General features: G+C 34.0%; 1 pseudogene; it reads right to left on the bottom strand.

The window, feature by feature from the left end:
* Positions 1 to 6,065: 6,065 nt before the first annotated feature.
* LOC102888076 lies at positions 6,066 to 7,698 on the bottom strand (annotated as a pseudogene).
* Positions 7,699 to 18,644: the final 10,946 nt, after the last annotated feature.

The following is an 18,644-nucleotide window of genomic DNA, read 5'->3' as shown; positions in this document are numbered from 1 at the left end:
TAGTTGTTTGTTGCTCTTAGGTTTATATGCCACATATAAGTGATATCATGTGATTTTCAGCTTTTTCTGTCTGGCTTATTTCACTTAGGATGACTTTCTCGAGGTCCATCCATGTTGTCGCAAATGGCAGTATTTCATTTCTTTTATGGCTGGGTAATATTCCTATATATATATATATATACCACAGCTTCTTTAGCCTATTGTAGGACAGTTAGGTTGCTTCCACGTCCTGGCCACTGTGAATAATGCTACTATGAACATTAGTGTGCAAATATCTTTTCATATATGGGTTTTCAAGTCTTTGGGGTAAATACTCAGTAGAGAGATTGCTGGATCACATGGTAGATCAATTCTTAGTTTTTTGAGGAACCTCCATACTGTTTTCCATAGTAGCTGTACCAATTTGTAGTCCCACCAGCAGTGTATGAGGGTTCCTTTTCCCCCACAACCTCTCAAACACTTGTTATTACTTGTCTTGTTTATAATAGCCATTCTTACAGGTGAGAGATCATACCTCATTGAAGTTTTGATTTGCATTTTCCTAACAGCTAGCGATGTTGAGCATCCTTTCATATGTTTGTTGGTTATTTCTATGTCTTCTTGGGGGAAGTGTCTGTTCAGGTCCTCTGCCCATTTTTTGATTGGACTATTTGTGGTTTTTTGTTGTCATTGTTGTTATTGAGTTGTATGAATTCTTTGTATATTTTGGATATTACGCCCTTACTGGAGGCGTTGCTTGCAAATATCTTCTCCCATTCAGATGGTGGTCTTTTTACCCTGTTGACATTTTCTTTTTAGTTTGATGTAGTCTCATTTACTTATTTTTGATTTTACTTCCCTTGCCTTTGAGGTCAGATTCATAAAATCCTCTTTAAGTCCAAGGTAAGTCCAAGGTCCTTCAATTTAGTTCCTATGTTTTCTTCTATGCATTTTATTGTTTCAGGTGTTATATTCTAGTCCTTAATCCATTTTCAGTTAATTTTGGTGTGTGGTGATAGACAACAGTCTAGTTTCATTCTTTTGCAGGTGGCCTTCCAGTTTTCCCAGCACCATTTATTGTAGAGGCTTTTCATACTCCACTATATGTTTTTTGCTCTTTTGTCAAAAATTATTTGCCCATATAAACATGGGTTTACTTCTGGGCTCTCAATTTTGTTCCACTGGTGTGTATGTCTGTTTTTTGTTTTTTGTTTTGACAATACCATGCTGTTTTGATTATTATCGCTTTGTAGTATAATTTGAAGTCAGGCAGAGTGATGCCTCCAACCTCATTCTTTTTTCTCAAGGTGGCTTTGGCATTTCGGGGTCTTTTGTGCTTCCAGACAAGTCTGATGAATTGTTGTTCCATTTCTTTAAAAAATGCCAATGGGATTTTGATGGGGATTATATTAAATCTGTATAATGCTTTAATAAGGTCATTTTAACTGTGTTGATTCTTCTAATCCAAGAACATGGACTATCTTTCCATTTCTTTGTATCCTCTTCAATTTCTTTTATTAGGGCCTTATACTTTTCATCATATAGGTCCTTCACATGTTTTGTTAAATTTCTTCCTAGATATTTTATTCTTTTTGTTGCAATTGCAAAAGAAATTACTTTTTCCACTTAAAAGCTAGGATTTTTATACAGCTCCTCTGTGTCAATGACAGAAAAAAAAATCTTTTTAGGAAGTTTGATGATTCCTTGCAACTGGAATTCAAATTTCAAAAGGTGTTTGAAACTCCATTTCTAAGAAAGAAGACTAATGCTTTTCTGGAAAGTTAGTGACTCAAGTGTGCTTTCATATTTTTGTAAACATTTTATGAGAAAATTTGTTAACTTTTATAATTTTTAAATATTTTTTCTAAGATTTATGAACAAATATACCAGTATAACATACCAGTATAAAGTTATACAGTAACTTCTAGCAATATTAAAGAAAAGATTATTATAATTCCAAAGAATATGAATGTCTCATCTTTGGTGAATGTTTGGAACACAGACTGACACGACCTTTTTAAATCACAGCCACATCATAAACAAGATAATTTATATTTGCATTTATCACCACTGATAATGTTTCATATACAGTAGTCTTCCTTATCTGTGGTTTCACTTTCCATGGTTTCCATTATCTGTGGCCAACTGCATCTAAAAATATTAAATGAAATGTTTTAGAAATAAACAATCTATAAGTTTTAAATTATGCACCATTTTGAGTTTCGTGATGAAATCTCATGCCATTTTTCTCTGTCCCACCTAGGATATGAATCATCCCTTTGGTGTTTCCATGCTATATACACCCCCCCATACATTAGTCGCTTAGTAGCAGTCTTGGTTATCAGATCGATTGTCAAGGTATCACAGTTTTCAAGTAACTCTTGTTTTACTTAATAATGGCCTCAAAGTGCAAAAGTTGTGATATAGGCAATTTGGATATGCCAAATAGAAGGCTTAACATGCTTCCTTTAAGTGAAAAGATATGTATGAATTTAAAGAAATAATATGTGTAGGGTTCCATACTATCTTCTGTTTCAGACATCCAATAGGGTGGGTCTTAGAACTTATCTCCGCAGATAAAGGGGGGACTATTATGTTACAATTTCATGGGACATCTTGTATTTTAAGTGTCTAAGACAATATCTGGCATAGAGTAGAAAATCATAAAATATTTCTTAAATAATTAAGAACTATAATAATAATGGTACAGAGATGTCAAATTATTAAAAATCACTTTTTAACATATATTATCAGCATTGAAAAAAAGTCCCCATTAACAGAAATTAAAATTTTAAAAAATTCAGGGAAACATCAACCTCTCTATCAGTTAGAACCCTGGCATAAAACAAATGTATGGGGCACTAAAATGAGCAATTTGAGAACAGCTAAATAATGAGGTCCATGTTTAAGAAAAATAAGAAATGCTATAGTTCTTACTTTGGGCTAGTAATCTTGAGAGCCACTAATTAGTGGACTTTAGAGAAAAAGCAGTGAGCAGTGCCTAGAGCCTAGAGAGACTGCCCCATTGAAAACGTTATCTGACAGGAATAAGACATTTGTGAAAGGGCACCATCTTCAACACCAATCAACAGGGAGGGATTTCGGGGAAGATATTCCAACCTCACTCTCCTCTTGTTCTTCAATCTCCCACACATTTTTCGTATCGGTTGAACATAGCCAAAAGCTAAAGGGTAAGAGAGTCCACTGAAGGAATATACACTCTGCACAGGATTAGATAGGGTAAGGTGAAGAGTGGACCCAAAGAGGCAAACAACAGATTTAACAGATAGTGCAATTATGAATATATAATTGCATATATATAATACACATATATGTGTGTGTGTGTGTGTGTGTGTGTGTGTGTGTGTGTATTATTCGCAGATCATTTCAAGGAATTTCAAGTTAATATAAGCTTACCTGGCCTCCCAAAAGCCATTTATTATAATAATATATTCTGAAAACTGAACTGTTGACAATTTCCAATATAAATACAATTATTTTTCACAGCTCAGTCTTGTACATTTAGAGTGCTGTCGTTAAGTCTTTCTAACTGGTTGTTGTTTTGCTTAAGAAACCAGAAAAGCTGCTTTAGGCTAACTGGAGGTTATATGTTCACAATATATCTAGACATGAAAATCAATAGAAACATTTAAACCTGTGATGTTGGAGAAATGCCTCTCAAAAAAAGATCAAACGCTAAGAATTGAATCTCACATACACTACTGCACATTATCACTACAAGTGAAGCCTTGACACTATTCTGTTACTATATCAAGGCAGCTACAATGCAATTTGAAAAACATGACACTATTTAAAGAAACTTCAGACTTATTAGTAAGGTCTCATAGTCCATGAGGAACGCAGAGCTGCAGGGACAGGCTCCTTATTTACTGAGGGTATCACCAGCATTAGTCCTTGAACCCACTGGACACACTGAGTGCACAAGCAGTAAAAGAAGGTGAATGACAGATAGACGTACTTTCTAATTAGGGAGGAAGAAAGGCATCCAAATAGAAGGAATGGAATGGGAAAAGACAGAAACAATCAATGAGAAATAACTGAGAAATTCATGGACGTATTGCGAAGAAACCACTTTCATTCTCCGTTCTCTCGGATGTCTCTTGTCTTGTGATAACATCTCAAACTTTCAAGGTCCTTGCCAGTTCCTGGCAAATTCATATTGCTCTGATATTTCCATTTCCTTTCAGTGAGTTCTTCTCTTGTCTCCTCCAAATATATCTTATGCTATTTTCAGTTTTCATGGATCTTACAGAACACTTTAAACAGTGGCCACAGATATATCAACTCTCTAAAGCTATTGAGCTTTATCCAGAGGAATCTGTGTCTTTGAGAAATTAATTGTGAGGTTGTGAATTATCAACTACACCTATAAGGAATAATAAACCTGATGCTCTATAAATTAGCATTTTACACACACTTGCACACACACACTCTCATACATACATTTCAATCAAAAGCATTTCATTATGCCACCCATTAAAATGCAAGTGAAAGGTGATTATGGTAAAAATAATAAACAAAACTAAGCATTTAAAGATGCACTTAGAGGGTTGTAAAATGTGTACACATCTGTATGTGTTTAAGAAAATCAAGAGACTCAATTACAAAGCATAGAAATGCCACAAAACAATGAAGAGCTCTTCCCATATTTCTGAGTAGAAAAAATAAATATGATAAACATATCAATTTTCCCAAAACGTATTTATAATTATAATCCACTCTAAATTTTTTATTCTATAATTATTCAGAAATGCATGTTAATTTAATGAAATATTCAGAAAGAAAGATCAATGAGGGGGCTGGTCTCTAAATTATTAAAGTATGCTATAATTTAATAATAGTTAAAACTTGTGATGATGACATTAAAATATGACAGTAAAAAAAACTCACCATTTATTTACTTGAATTTTAAATAAATTAAAAAAAGAAGAGAAAAGATAATAAGAGTAGGATAATATGACAAAGTCAGATATCAAATTATTTAAGAACCTATTAGATATTCAAATAAAATTTAGGATAATGTAAAAATTATGAATTAGTAGGAGAAAATCAGAAAAAAACTTAAAAAAATTTTTTTCAATATTTTTAATATTGATAACTTCCTACACAATATGCATTATTTCTTGTCCTTCAGAAGATTTGACACCTTTGGCCATATTTGACAGGAAATATTGAAATTTCAGATATACTGATAAGCTATTTTCTTTTGTGTGTGTATACATTTATTTATTTAGTTAATTAGTTTTCAATTTTAATTTTTCAATTAGACTTGATGTTCCATATTATTTTATATGAGTTTCAGTTGTATAGAATAAGATTAGACATTTATATAATTTACGAAGTGATTCCTCCAGTTAGTCTAATGCCCATCTGGCACTATACATATCAATTACAATGTTATTGATTATATTCTCTATTTTGTACTTCACATCTCATGACTATTTTTAACTACCAATTTGTACTTCTTAATCCCTTCGCCTTTTTTATCCAACTTCAAACCCCCCTCTCTTTTGGCAATGACCAGTTTGTTCTCTACATCTATGATTCTGTTTTCCTTTTGTTTCTTTGTTTATTTTGTTTTTGAGAGTCCATATATAAGTGAAATCATGTAGTATGTTTTTCTCTGTCTGACTTATTTCACTTAGCATAATCATATAGTATGTTTTTCTCTGTCTGACTTATTTCACTTAGCATAATACCATCCACATTTTTACAAATGGTAAGGTTTCATTTTTCATGTCTGAGTAATATTCCAGTGTGTGTGTGTGTGTGTGTGTGTGTGTGTGTGTGTGTATCACAATTTCTTTATCCAGTTGTCTATTGATAGGCACTTATGTTGTTTTCATACATTGGTTATTATAAATAATACTGCAGTGAGCATAGGGGTGCATATATATTTTCAAATTAGTTCTGGTGGGGGTTTTTTTGTAACAACACATTTATTGTATCAAACACTCAAGGTTATAAACACAAAACACTTCTTAATTTAAGAATAGGAAAAAATCAGGCAATTCCTAGAATACTACTATACCTACAGCCTTTGCCCACAGTAAAAAATAAATCATTCAATCATTTTGGTAATCATCCCGGTCTTTCTTCCCACTTGGAAGTTTGGGTCCACTAGCTGGTTTTGCCATGATGATCTGTTCCACTCTAAGTACAGTGAAGTCAGCATTAGTGGCCAGGTTGATAGCCTGATATTTTTCTAGGTAAATATCTAGAATACCAGCCTCCAACATGTCCTTTACAGCAGGAACTTTAGCCTCCATATCTCAATATTTAATCCAACATTTTTATCTCTTTCTTGATGTACTACATAAAGTTTAGAGATTACTTCATTGGCCTTAACCCCAGAGTTCCCTGCCAGTGCCCAGAGAATAGTTTCAAATGCCTTGGCAAATTTCTTAATGGCATAATGTTCCAGTCCAGGACATGTCTCTCCATATGCTGTGACCTGTTTGGCCAACTCAATTTCTGTTGTTCCACCTCCAGGTATAAGACGTTTATCCCTTGTGAGAACTTTGAAAGTATTAACATCATCATCTACTGCCCTTTCTATATCATCCATCAGATTGTCTGTAGAACCTCGAAGCACTATGGTGGAAATGGCCTCATCTTCCTTATCATGCTTGAAAACAATCACCTGTGTTTCTCCAAATTCTGAGGTAAACACTGTTGCAATGTCCCATTTCTTCAAGCACAGGAGGAGTAAATCTAGGAAGAGCTGTAGCACCAACTGTTTTACATAGCCTTCTGAGATCCCATTTTGAGTTCAACCTCACCAACATAATATTGTATTTGTTTGCATGATGAAGAGCTATGTCTGCCACTTAGCCACTTAGTAATGATGACATTTGCACCGATATCAACAATAGCTTTGACTTGTGCATCCATAAGATTTTCTTCTCCTTTACTAAAATTCATCAATTCTTCAGCAGTCTTCATCAATATCATCCTCTTAGTGTCTGTTATCATGCCATCAAAAGGACAAGAGTACACTGCTGTTTTTGTATCTTTAACAGATGTTACATCATCTTTTAGTTTCCTTCTTAAAAACCATGCCATGTAATACTGAAGAGAAATAAATATTAGAGCCCAGAATCTTACAAACTCTGATGTTATCAACATTGAAATGCTAGAATCAAGAAAAATTGATTCACATGCTTGAGCAATAAGTTTGGCCAGTATTACCATACTGTTTACTCATTATGGAGGTATGAAGTAGAGATGACACTTCATCAACATCTCGAAGAGTTTTTGCGGAACAGCATACCAAATCAGGAAGAATCTCATGGGCTTTTCTGTAGGCTATTTCATAACCTTCTATGACCTCTGAAACTGACAGACCAATTCTGACAAGTTCTCCAGCTAATTCCAGAAGAGCTCCAGCAAACATAAGGACAAAGTTTGTGCCATCTCCAACCTCTACTCCTGCATGTGAGAGACCATTGCGATCATTTTTGCAGCAGGATGCTGTACTTCTAGCTCTCTTAAAATAGTCACTACATCATTCATCACAAACAACTTCTCCAGGTGTTTGATAACCATTTTGTTCATTCCATTTGGTCCATACTCTGTATGAGTCATTTGGGCAAGCTTCTTGCAAACTGGTATGTTCCTGTACACTGCTTCTTCTAATGTTGAAAAATGCTTCGCTCCCTCCTTGAGCATCCAGGCAAAGCCTGGGGCTTTGGGGACATGAAGCCCATGACTTGACTGCAGATTGTAAGATCCCAAAGACTGTTTTGGTTTTCTTCAAATAAATATCCAGAAGTATAATTGCTAAGTCATAAGGTAGTACTATTTTTAATTTTTGAGGAACCTCCAAACTGTTTTCCATAGTGGCTATACCAATTTGCAATCAAGCAAAAGTGCACAAAGTTTCCCTTTTCTCTGCATTCTTGCCTGCACTTGTTGATAGCCATTCTGACAGGTATGACATAATATCTCGTTATGATTGTAATTTGCATTTTTCTGATGATTAGTGATATTGAGCATTTTTGCATATGTCTTTTGGCCATCTGTATGCCCTCTTTGGAGAAATGTTTATTTAGGTCCTCTGCTCATTTTTCAATTTGATTTTGGTTTTTTTTGGTGTCGAGTTGTATGAGTTCTTTATAAATTGTGGATATTAATCTCTTATCAGATGTATCATAGGTAAATATCTTCTTCCATTCAGTAGGTAGTATTTTTATTTTGTTGATGGTTTTGTTTGCTTTGCAAAAAAAATTTTAGTTTGAAGTACTCCCATTTGTTTATTTTTTCTTTTATTTCTTTTGCCCGAGGAGATATAGTAGGAAAAAATATATATATTATTAAGAGCGATGGCAGAGAGTTTACTGTCTATGTTTTCTTCTAGTTTTATGATTTCAGGTCTTACATTTAAGTCTAAAATATTTTGAGTTTATTCTTGTATATGTTGTAAGAAGATGGCTCTTTGTATGTATCTGTCTGGTTTTCCCAGCACCATTTATTGAATAGACTATCTTTACCCCATTGTATATTTTTGCCTCCTTTGGCATAGATTTGATGACCATATAAGCATGGATTTATTTCTGGGATCTCTGGTCCATTGATCTATGTTTCTATTTTTACGCTAGTATCATGCAGTTTTTATTATTATAGTCTTGTAGTATAGTTTGATATCAGGTAGTATGATACCTCCAACTTATTTCTTTTTTTCAATATTGCCATGGTTATTAGGGGTCTTTTATGGTTTCAAATATTTTTTTTTTGATTACTTATTCTAGTTCTCTGAAAAATGTCATTGGTATCTTGATAAGGATTGCATTAAATCTGTAGATTGTTTTGGGGTAGTATGGACATTCTAACAATGTTAGTTCTTCCTATCCACGGACACGATACATGCTTTTATTTACCTGTATCTTCTTCAATTTATGTTTTAATGACTTGTGATTTTTTGAGTACAGTCCTTTTACCCCTTTGGTTAAATTTATTTCTAGGTTTGTTTTTTTTTTTTTTTTGATGAAATTGTAAATGAGATTGTTTTTTTAAATTTCTCTTCCTGATAGTTTGTTGTTGGTATATAAAAATAAAACCAATTTCTGAATATTAATTTTGTACCCCACTACTAAATTTATTTATCAGTTTTAACAGTCTTTTGGTGAAATCTTTAGGGTTCTCTAAATGTAGTATCATGTCACCTGCAAATAATGATAGTTTTACTTTTTCCTTTCCAATTTAAATGCCTTATATTTCTCTTTCTTGTCTGATTAATATGGCTGAAACTTCCAATATTGTTGAATGAAGGTGGTAAAAGTGGGCTTTTCCGCATGGAGTATGATTTTAGCTGTGGATCTGTCATATATTGCCTTTATTATGTTGAGGTATGTTCCCTCTATTTCTACTTTCCTGAGGGTTTTTATCTTAAATGGATGCTGGATTTTGTCAAATGTTTTTTCCACATCTATTGAGATATAATCATATGATTTTTACCTTTTAATTTTTTAATGTGGTATATCACATTAATTAATTTGTGGACATTGAAACAAACTTGCATCCTAGAAATTAATCTTACTTTATGTATGATCTTTCTAATGTATTGCTGAATTTGGTTTGTTAGTATTTTGTTGAGGATTTTTGCATCTATATTTATACAGGATATCGACTTATTTTGTTTGTTTGTAATGTCTTTGTCTGACTTTGGAATCAGGGTAATGATGGCCTCATAAAAAAGAACTAGGGAGACTTCCTTCCTCTTGAAGTTTTGAATAGTTTGAAAACAATAAGTGTTAATTATTCTTTAAATGTTTGGCAAAATTCACCTGTGAAGCCATCTGGTCCAGGATTTTGTTTGTTGGGAGTTTTTTAGTAACTCATCTGATATTGTTTGTAGTAATTGGTCAGTTCAGATTTTTTTATTTCTTCTTGACTCAATTTTAGGAGATTGAACATTCCTAGAAATGTATCCATTTCTTCTAGATTGTCCAGATTATTGGCAAACAATTGTTTGTACTATTTTCTCATGTTCCTTTGTATTTCTGTGGAGTCATTTGTCATTCTTCCTTTTTCATTTCTGATTTTATTAATTTCAGTCCTCTCTCTTTTTTTCTTGATAAGACTGGTTAAAGTTTTATCAATTTTGTTTATCTTTTCAAAGAACCAGCTCTTGATTTTACTAATCTTTTGTATTTTATTAGACTCTATTTTATTTATTTTTTCTCTGATCTTTACTATTTTCTTCTTTCTAATCACTTTGGGCTTTGTTTGCTGTTCTTTTTCTAGTTCCTTTATGTGTGAAGTTAGACTTTATTTGAGATTTTTCTTGTTTCTTGAGTAGGCTTATATTGTTATGACTTTCACTCTCAGAACTGCATTTACTGTGTCCCATAGATTTTGAGTTCTTGTGTTTTCATTTTCATTAGTCTCATGGTATCTTTTGATTTTTTCCTTCATCTCATTGTTAATCTATTCATTGTTTAGCAGCATGTTATTTGCCTCCATGTGTTTGTGTGTTTTTCAGTTTTATACTTGTAATTGATATCTAGTTTGATAACATTGCGGTCTAAGACATTTGATATGATTTCAGTCTTCTTAAATTTATTGAGACTTGTTTTGCAGCCTAACATGGGGTCTATCTTGGGAAACGTTCCATGTGCCCTCGAAGAGAATATATATTCTGATTCTTTGGAGTGAAATGCTCTAAAAAAATCAAATAAATTTATCTGTTGTAGTGTGTCATTTAAAGCTGCTGTTTCTTTGTTGATTTTCTGTCTGGAAGATCTGTCCATTGTTATCAATAGGATGTCAAAGCCCCTACTATAACTATATTATTATTGATCTCTCCTTTTATGTTGGTTAGTATTTGCTTTATATATTTAGGTGCCTTATATTGGGTACATAAATATTTATTAAGATTTTATCCTCCTGTTGGACTGATTCTTTTTATTATTATGTAATGTCTTTCTTTTTCTCTTATGACAGCCCCTTTTTAAGATCTATTTTGTCTGATATAAGTATTGCCATCCAAGATTTTTTATTTCCTTTTGCACGAAATACCTTTTTCCATCCCCTTCCTTTCAGTTTGTGTGCATTTTTTGATCTGAAGTTGGTATCTTTTAGGCAGCATATGTATGGACCTAGTTTTCATCTCCATTCAGCTACCTTACATCTTTTGATTACAGCATTTAATTCATTTACAGTTAAAGTGATTATTGATATGTACATAATTATTGCCATTTTGTTATTCCTATTTATGTGTTTTTCCACCTTCTTTTTCTTAAAGAAGTCTCTTTAACATTTCTTGTAACACTGATTTGCTGGTGATGAATTCTAGTAGCTTTCTCCTGTATGGGAAGCTCTTTATCTCACCTTCAATTTTAATTGATAGCTTTGCTAGGTAGAGTAATCTTGGTTGTAGATCCTTGTTTTTTGTCACTTTAAATATTTCTTGCCAATTCCTTCTGGCCTTCAATGTTTCTGTTGAGAAATCAGCTCACAGTCTTACAGGAGCTCTTTTGTAAGCAACTAACCACTTTTCTCTTGCTGCTATTAGAATTTTCTCTTTGTCTTTGATTTTTGGCATTTTAATTATGATGTGTCTTAGTATAGATCAGTTTGGGTTCACCATGTTTGGGACTCTCTGTGCTTCTTGGACTTGTCTCTCTATTTTTTTGGTCAGGTTAGGAAAGTTTTTTGTCATTATTTCTTCAAATAGGTTCTTAATCCCTTGCTCTCTCTCTTCTTCTTCTGGTACCCCTATGATGTGAATGCTGTTGTGTTTGATGTTGTCTCAGAGATTTATTAAATTTTCTACACTTTTTAATTTCTTTTTTTCTGTTTGAATTGGGTGTTTTCTGCTACCTTGTCTTACAAATTACTGATTCGATCCTCTGCTTCATCTAATCTACTGTTGATTCTAGTAGTGTGTTCTTCATTTCTGACTGATCTTTTTTATGATTTCTATGTCCTGTTTCATGCTTTCTATCTTTTTGTTCTAGTTCTCATTGAGATCATGTATTCTTTCACTAAGATCATTGAGCATCCTTATAACCAGTGTTTTGAACTGTGTCTCATAGGTTGCTTGCCTCTATTTCATTTGGTTCTTTTTCTGGAGTTTTCTCCTATTCTTTCATTTGAGACATGTTTCTTTGTTTTCTTATTGTGGCTACCTCTCTGTGCTTGTTTCTATGTATTAGATAGATGTGCTATATCTCCTAGTCTTGGCTGCTGTAGTAGGTGTCTTGTGTGGCCCAGCAACTCAGTCTCCCTGGTTACCTGTGCCGGATGCCCCAGGAATGTCCCTTGTGTGGATTGTGTGTGCTCTCCTATTGTAGTTAAGCCTTGGTTGCTGTTGACACATCAGTGAGTGTGATTGACTCTTTGGATGACTGACTGAAGATTGGTCATGCCCACAGCATATGAGCTGCTGTGTGGGGGCTGACCTCATGGAGTGGGATCTGCCCAAGATGGATCCTGTGCCTGTTGAGACCACCCTTTTAGTGTGCCACTTGTGGGGCTAATTAGGTATTGCTCTGTTGTGGTCTGATGTCAGCCTCCAAGAGTGTTGGTTTTGGGACCCTTTGGAAGGAAGTGGCTCCTGTGCAGGTGAAGGTAAGCCATTGCCTGTTATCATTGGGGGCTACCTGCTAGGAGTTACAGATGATCCATGGTTGGTCACTTCTTGTGCTGGACCTGGAGGCAAGTGTGAGAGGCCATGTAGCGAACTGAGGCCAGCTACCACCAGCACCAGGCCCGAGGCAGTTCAGCAAAGGGTCCAAGGAATCCCAAATTCTGAGGCCATCTGCTGGCTGCCTACAAAGCTTAGTAGCTACAGGAGTCCTAGGTGGTACATGAGTTGGGTGAGGCAAGGTCTCAGAAAGTCACCAGGATATGGTGGCCAGTGCTCCCAAGGTTAGTGCAGGCCCAGATTTGGTGCCAGTGATGATCCTTTGGCCATTTGCAAAAGTCTCATATCACACCAAAGCAAGCCACCACCTATCTGCAGCCTGTAGACCACCAAGATTTGTTTAAGAAACACTACAGCTCTTTCCAGGCCTGGTTATCCACCACCAAAACATCCCTGGAATTGTGTGAACCTAGGCTTGCCAATTGCTGCCAAAGGAGTCTTCTGCTGAGAAGGCAAGGTGGGGATGGCTTCCCAGCCAGGAATGTGCCTCCAGCAATTCTCAAGTTGGATGGGCCAGCATCCCAGGGAATCATCAGAGTAGAGAGAGTGGAGTTCACTAAGTCAATGCAGATTCAGATTTTGCTGTTTGGGGGAAGGCTCAACATAGGGAAGATGGCTTCCACCTGTATGCTGTACAAGAGGAGGACTGAACACAGAAACAATGGTGGCTGTCCCTCTAGTCCCTGCCTCAAAGCCACACAACTCAGTCTTTTTCTATATTTCCCTGGAGCCTCCCAAGCTGTCATCCTTCTGCCAGGGCGAGTACCTGTGAGGATGTGTGTCTGCGCACGAGCACTTTGAGGGGATGTCTGGGTTTCCAACAGCTTTCTATCTCACTTGCATGGTCAGAATCCCTATTGATTTTCACAGCCAGGTATTTGGGGGTCTTCTCTTCCTAGCACTGAAACCCTGGGCTGGGGAGTCCTGGTGTGGGTCTGGGGACCCCTGCTCCTCCAGAAGGACTTCTCCTGCTGAGACATCCTTCCCAACGCTCAACCACCACATGTGGGTGCAGGGCCAGCCCTTTCATATCTCTGCTTCTCCTACTAGTCTCAATATGGCCAATTCTTTATATTTTAGTTAAATGAATTCTGTTCACCTAATCTTTAGATAATTCTCCAGGTTGATTGTTCTATAATTTAGTTGTATTTTTAATGTGGTCATGGGAGGAGGCAAGCACAGGGTTTACTGTCCTGCCATCTTGTCTGGAAGTCTCCTAATAATGTATTTCCTATTATGCCACACTGTTCTGGAAATATATATATGTTGAAGCACTATGCTGTACACTTGAAACTGTGTTATATGTCAATTAACTCTCAATTTAAAAGTAAATAAATTCACTGTATCTTAATCAGTTCTAGATAATAAATTAAAACATAATCAGTCTTGGGCTACACTTTTTCCCTTAAAACTTTTATTAAGTTCAAAATTTTTATTTTAAGTTGATATATCATTGGAAAGACACTGAATTTTTTGGGGGGGGAGGGGGCTAAATACTTTATTTTTTTAATTTTAATTTTTAATTAGTTTGACATTCAATATTATTTGAGACATTGAACTTTATATGACAATAAATGAACAATTAGCTCACTAAATATATACAACTTAAACTTTGTTAATAAAAATGAAAATTGGTATCAATATTGGTATGAAAGCTTAAAATCACTTTAAAGATTTACAAAATAACAGCTTAATTTTTAAACCAAAAATAAAATAAAAACCTGGAATAAGGTTAAAGTCAGTCATTTATTTTCCATGTAAAATTACTTTGTGTCTATTAGATAAAACCTAGAGATAAACACAATAAACAATTCATGAAAAAATGTGAATATCAGCATTCGAAAAGTTTTAACAGCCCAATGGTGTTTCCGATAACATTTTGCGATAACAATAAAATGTTTCTCACTGGCCATTTCAGTGGCTAAAACCACCAGTCAAAAGTTAACCATGAGAACCTAACTTTTGAAAATTGATTTTTTTTTAATCTTTGGCATTCGATAGTTTTTTGTTTGTTTGTTTTTCGTTTTTTTGTTTTGTTTTTGGTTTTGGTTTGCTTTAGGTGTACAGTAGAATGATTAGGCAATTTTTAAAATAAAATTTATATTAGTTATACTAAATTTATTTTGAAAACCCCTGCTATTTATATGTGCTATGTTTTACTTTCTCAACAGCAATGAAGAAATTATTTAAAGATATTACTGGAATAGTCTGGAAAAGATACAGTAATTTTGTTGAATCGAATTTAATTTAAGGACTCTTTTTTCTTAATAGTTTTATTCAGAACAGTGCTTTTAAGTGTGGAGGGTAGAGATTGGAGATTAAAGGAATTACTATCAGTAATTAGTATCTTTAGTTTTTTAGTATTTGCTTAATTAAGCACCTTTGAACAATTTTACTAATGTTTCAGGGTTCATAATATGGCTTCCACCTATCCTCAGAGAATTATCTGAGACTGAATAATTTCACATCAGAAAACATCATTTTCCTAATTGATTTTGATTTTTGAAATAAAAATACTAAATTGTTCTTAATGCCATCTAATCAATATTTAGCCATTTATAACCATAATATTGAAAGAGAATATTCTTATAAATCTCTTGGTTAGATATAAAGCTTATCATTTTAATCTGAGCTATAGTTATTGACTCACAGTTATGAATTAGAGTATTCATTCTTTCTTTTCTATTTTGCACAAGAAAACAGTTTTGATACAGGAAACTAACTCAAGCATATTTTTCAATGTCTGGCCCATGTTTTATACGTTGTGAAATAGCATTTATTTAATGACTAAATTTCTGCTGTTTCACTGATGATTATTGTCCAAAATTTTAGAGCTAACATGAACACAAAAAGACATGAGATTTTTTGATTGGGTCAAAGTACAAAATTTTGGAGTTGGAGAACTTTAAGGCATCTCTTATTTCAATCCCAAATCTTCAAACTTATAAAAATAGAGGTGAGGTGGCATTAACACTAGATTACTGCTTTTTCCAGAACACCACATTAAACTTCCTTAACTGTAGCTAGGAATGATGATGCAAGAATGTTAACAGACTAAAGCAGGTTTTATAGAAACCTAGTTTGGGTATCTAATTGGTCATTAAAATCCAAAGTGAAGTAAGTTTTGCATGGTTCAAGATAATGGCAAATAATTAAAAATCTATTCTGTTATCACAATTCCATCCTGCATTTTTCCTTTTGGTTCCATTTTTACACACATACATATGTGTAAAATAAATAAATAAACACAGGTCATTTAAAAATTCTCTAAAACTTGACAATTTGAAAGATAAATTCATAAGAATTGGAAATTAATAGAGAACTATTTATATATTCATCCCTAAGTGGGGCTTCTTTCAGTTGGACTGAGGAAAATAAGTCGTGTTTTCTTTTATATAATATAAATAACATTGGAGCAAGAGTACATCTATTATAGATGAAAATACCATATTTATGTCCTCTTATAATCCATTCATTGCTTTATGGATCCAAAGTCATCCAGGGAGTGTCACGAATCCACATAATGTTCCTGGGTTATGTTTTACACTTGAATCTATGATTTAACTGACAGATGTGAATAAACACTAGTAGTCAGGGAACTCTCATAACTGAACATGTGAGAAGAACAAAAAGTGCAAATTCTTTAAGGTCACATTATCTTTTGCTTAAAATCTTCTTCTCTGATCTCTTTGCTGATGCAAAAATAATCTTCAGCCAATGAACTTACATATATTTTAAATTTATATTGTGTTGTGTTTTGTTCTTTTTCTGTAAAATTTTAATAAATTTAATAAATTAACTTTAATAAATTAAAAAATGAAGTTATACTTTTTATAGAGAAAGAAAACCCTTGAATGCTACAATTTTGAGACATACTCTCTAACGACAATGAAAAGAGAAATTCTAGTATTTCTCTGATTGCTTTGGAGAGTAACTTTAGACATTGCATAATAACACTGTATCAAATATTAGCTTCAAATATTTAAAAATAGCTGAAATATCTCATTGGACAATTAAAGAAAAAATTAATGATAAGGACATTTTGCATACATATTTTCATTTAACATTATTCAGTGTTTTTTGTTTGTTTTGTTTTGTTTTTGGCTTGTTAGTTTTGTTTTCTTATAATCTCTGACTCATCAATAACAAACTCTCCTACAATCTACAAGTTCTTGAAATAACCTATCTACCCCTCACTTTTTTGCTCTAAATGAAATCTGATCTTTCCTCAAGATCATTGCTTCCCTGTAGTGCTCTCAAAATGGTGGCTCCTCTTTTTCTCATGTCCAACATATTGCAAACACAGGGTATTGTTGGCATTTCTCTTTCATTTTCACATCCTTCTTTTGAAGTACGTGACATAACTAGCTCACTCTTCTATACATTTTCCACCATTCAATTCTACTAACTTCCAGGTCATTTGTTCACATTCATCCAGGTTTTTGAAGTCTGTCTTATTGTTTTTCAACCACCAAAATCCATCCTATAATCCTGTGAAGAATATCTTGCATCCATGTAGAAAATATTTTTAATACCCCAGCCTCACATTTTCTTGACTTTTTCAACAATAATGACCTGCACCTTCACTCCATTTCTATCTTCTATCTCTGTGAAACTTGTCTTCCCCTGGAATTTCTCATTCTTAAATAAACCTCTGTCTCTTTCAGTGTTTATTCAGAAGAGTGATAGTTACATTGTATTTAGCAGGAGGTATTTATTTTGAAATTTTAAGCATAGTAGAATAGTATATATTGGTTATGGGCAGTTGAGTTTGGATTATTGTATTATCCTATGTTTTTGCAACTTCCTAATACTTTTTAAAAACACATTTGTTTTGAAAATATGTTAGCCTTCAGTTAAGTTACAAGAATAGTACAGAATTTTACTTAATGTATTTTCTCATTCTCTGAACCATTTGAGAATAAATTTGAAGCATTGTGACCATGTCCTTCTAAAAACTTTAGTGCACATCTCCTAAAAGCAAAAACCTTCTTTTATACAATCACAGTACAATGATGAGATTTAATAAATTTAAAATTGATAAAACATAGCAATCTAATATATAGTCCATATTCAAATTTCTTTGTCCCAATTCTGTCCTTTGGGCACTATTTTTCTTGTTCAGAGTCTAATCTATGATCATGCATTGCATTTAGTTACCATGCTTCTCAAATACACTTCTGTTGTGGGCTGAATTTTGTCACCATGAAATTCACTATGTTAAGTCCTTACCCTCAGGACCTCAGCATATGGCTATTTTGAAGATAAGGTCTGTAAAGAGGCAATTAAGTTAAAATAAGGTCATTGGGCCCTAATCTAAAATGACTGGTGACCATATAAAAAGAGTTGACTAGGACACAGACACATAGAGCCAAAAGAACCACACAAAGACAAGACACAGAAATGGCCATCTATAAACCAAGGAGAAAAGTCCTCAGAAGAAACCAACCCAGCCAACACCTTGACCTAGAACCTCTAGCCCCAAGAATTGTAATAAAATATATTTTTATTGTTTAACCTACCCAGTCTGAGGTACTGACAACTGTAGCAAACTAAAATATTTTGTATTTTAAAGAAGTACTTATGTACTATTTTCTTAAAAGAAAAGTTAAAATTCAATTTCCCATTGTCCACTGTGTCTAAAATGAAAGTGCATCACAAAGCTTCACTAATTATATGAGCAAGTCTGAGATCTTGGTTTAAGAGGGAGCCACATGAGTGTGGAGTGTACTTCAAGTCCATTTTTCAGTGAAAAATGGTGACAGAGCCATTCAGCTTTACCAGGCAGATGTGGGTGTCAGGGAAGTCAGACTCAGCAAGATTCAGGCAATAGGTAAATTTGTAGCAAAATCAGGTATATGGACATCAGCAAGGCAAGCTGTAAAATCTAGAGGTCAGTGACAGTAATGATAAAAGGCTTCTTATTAGGACAGTTCTGTAGTTTTAAGCATCCTCCTGGAAGCTTAGTCTTGAGTTTGTTTTTTTTCCCCAACAA

This window comes from Pteropus alecto, unplaced genomic scaffold, assembly GCF_000325575.1.
Source record: "Pteropus alecto unplaced genomic scaffold, ASM32557v1 scaffold22, whole genome shotgun sequence".
In the NCBI taxonomy this organism is placed as follows: Eukaryota; Metazoa; Chordata; class Mammalia; order Chiroptera; family Pteropodidae; genus Pteropus; species Pteropus alecto.
This window is presented reverse-complemented; position numbering and strand designations above follow the sequence as displayed.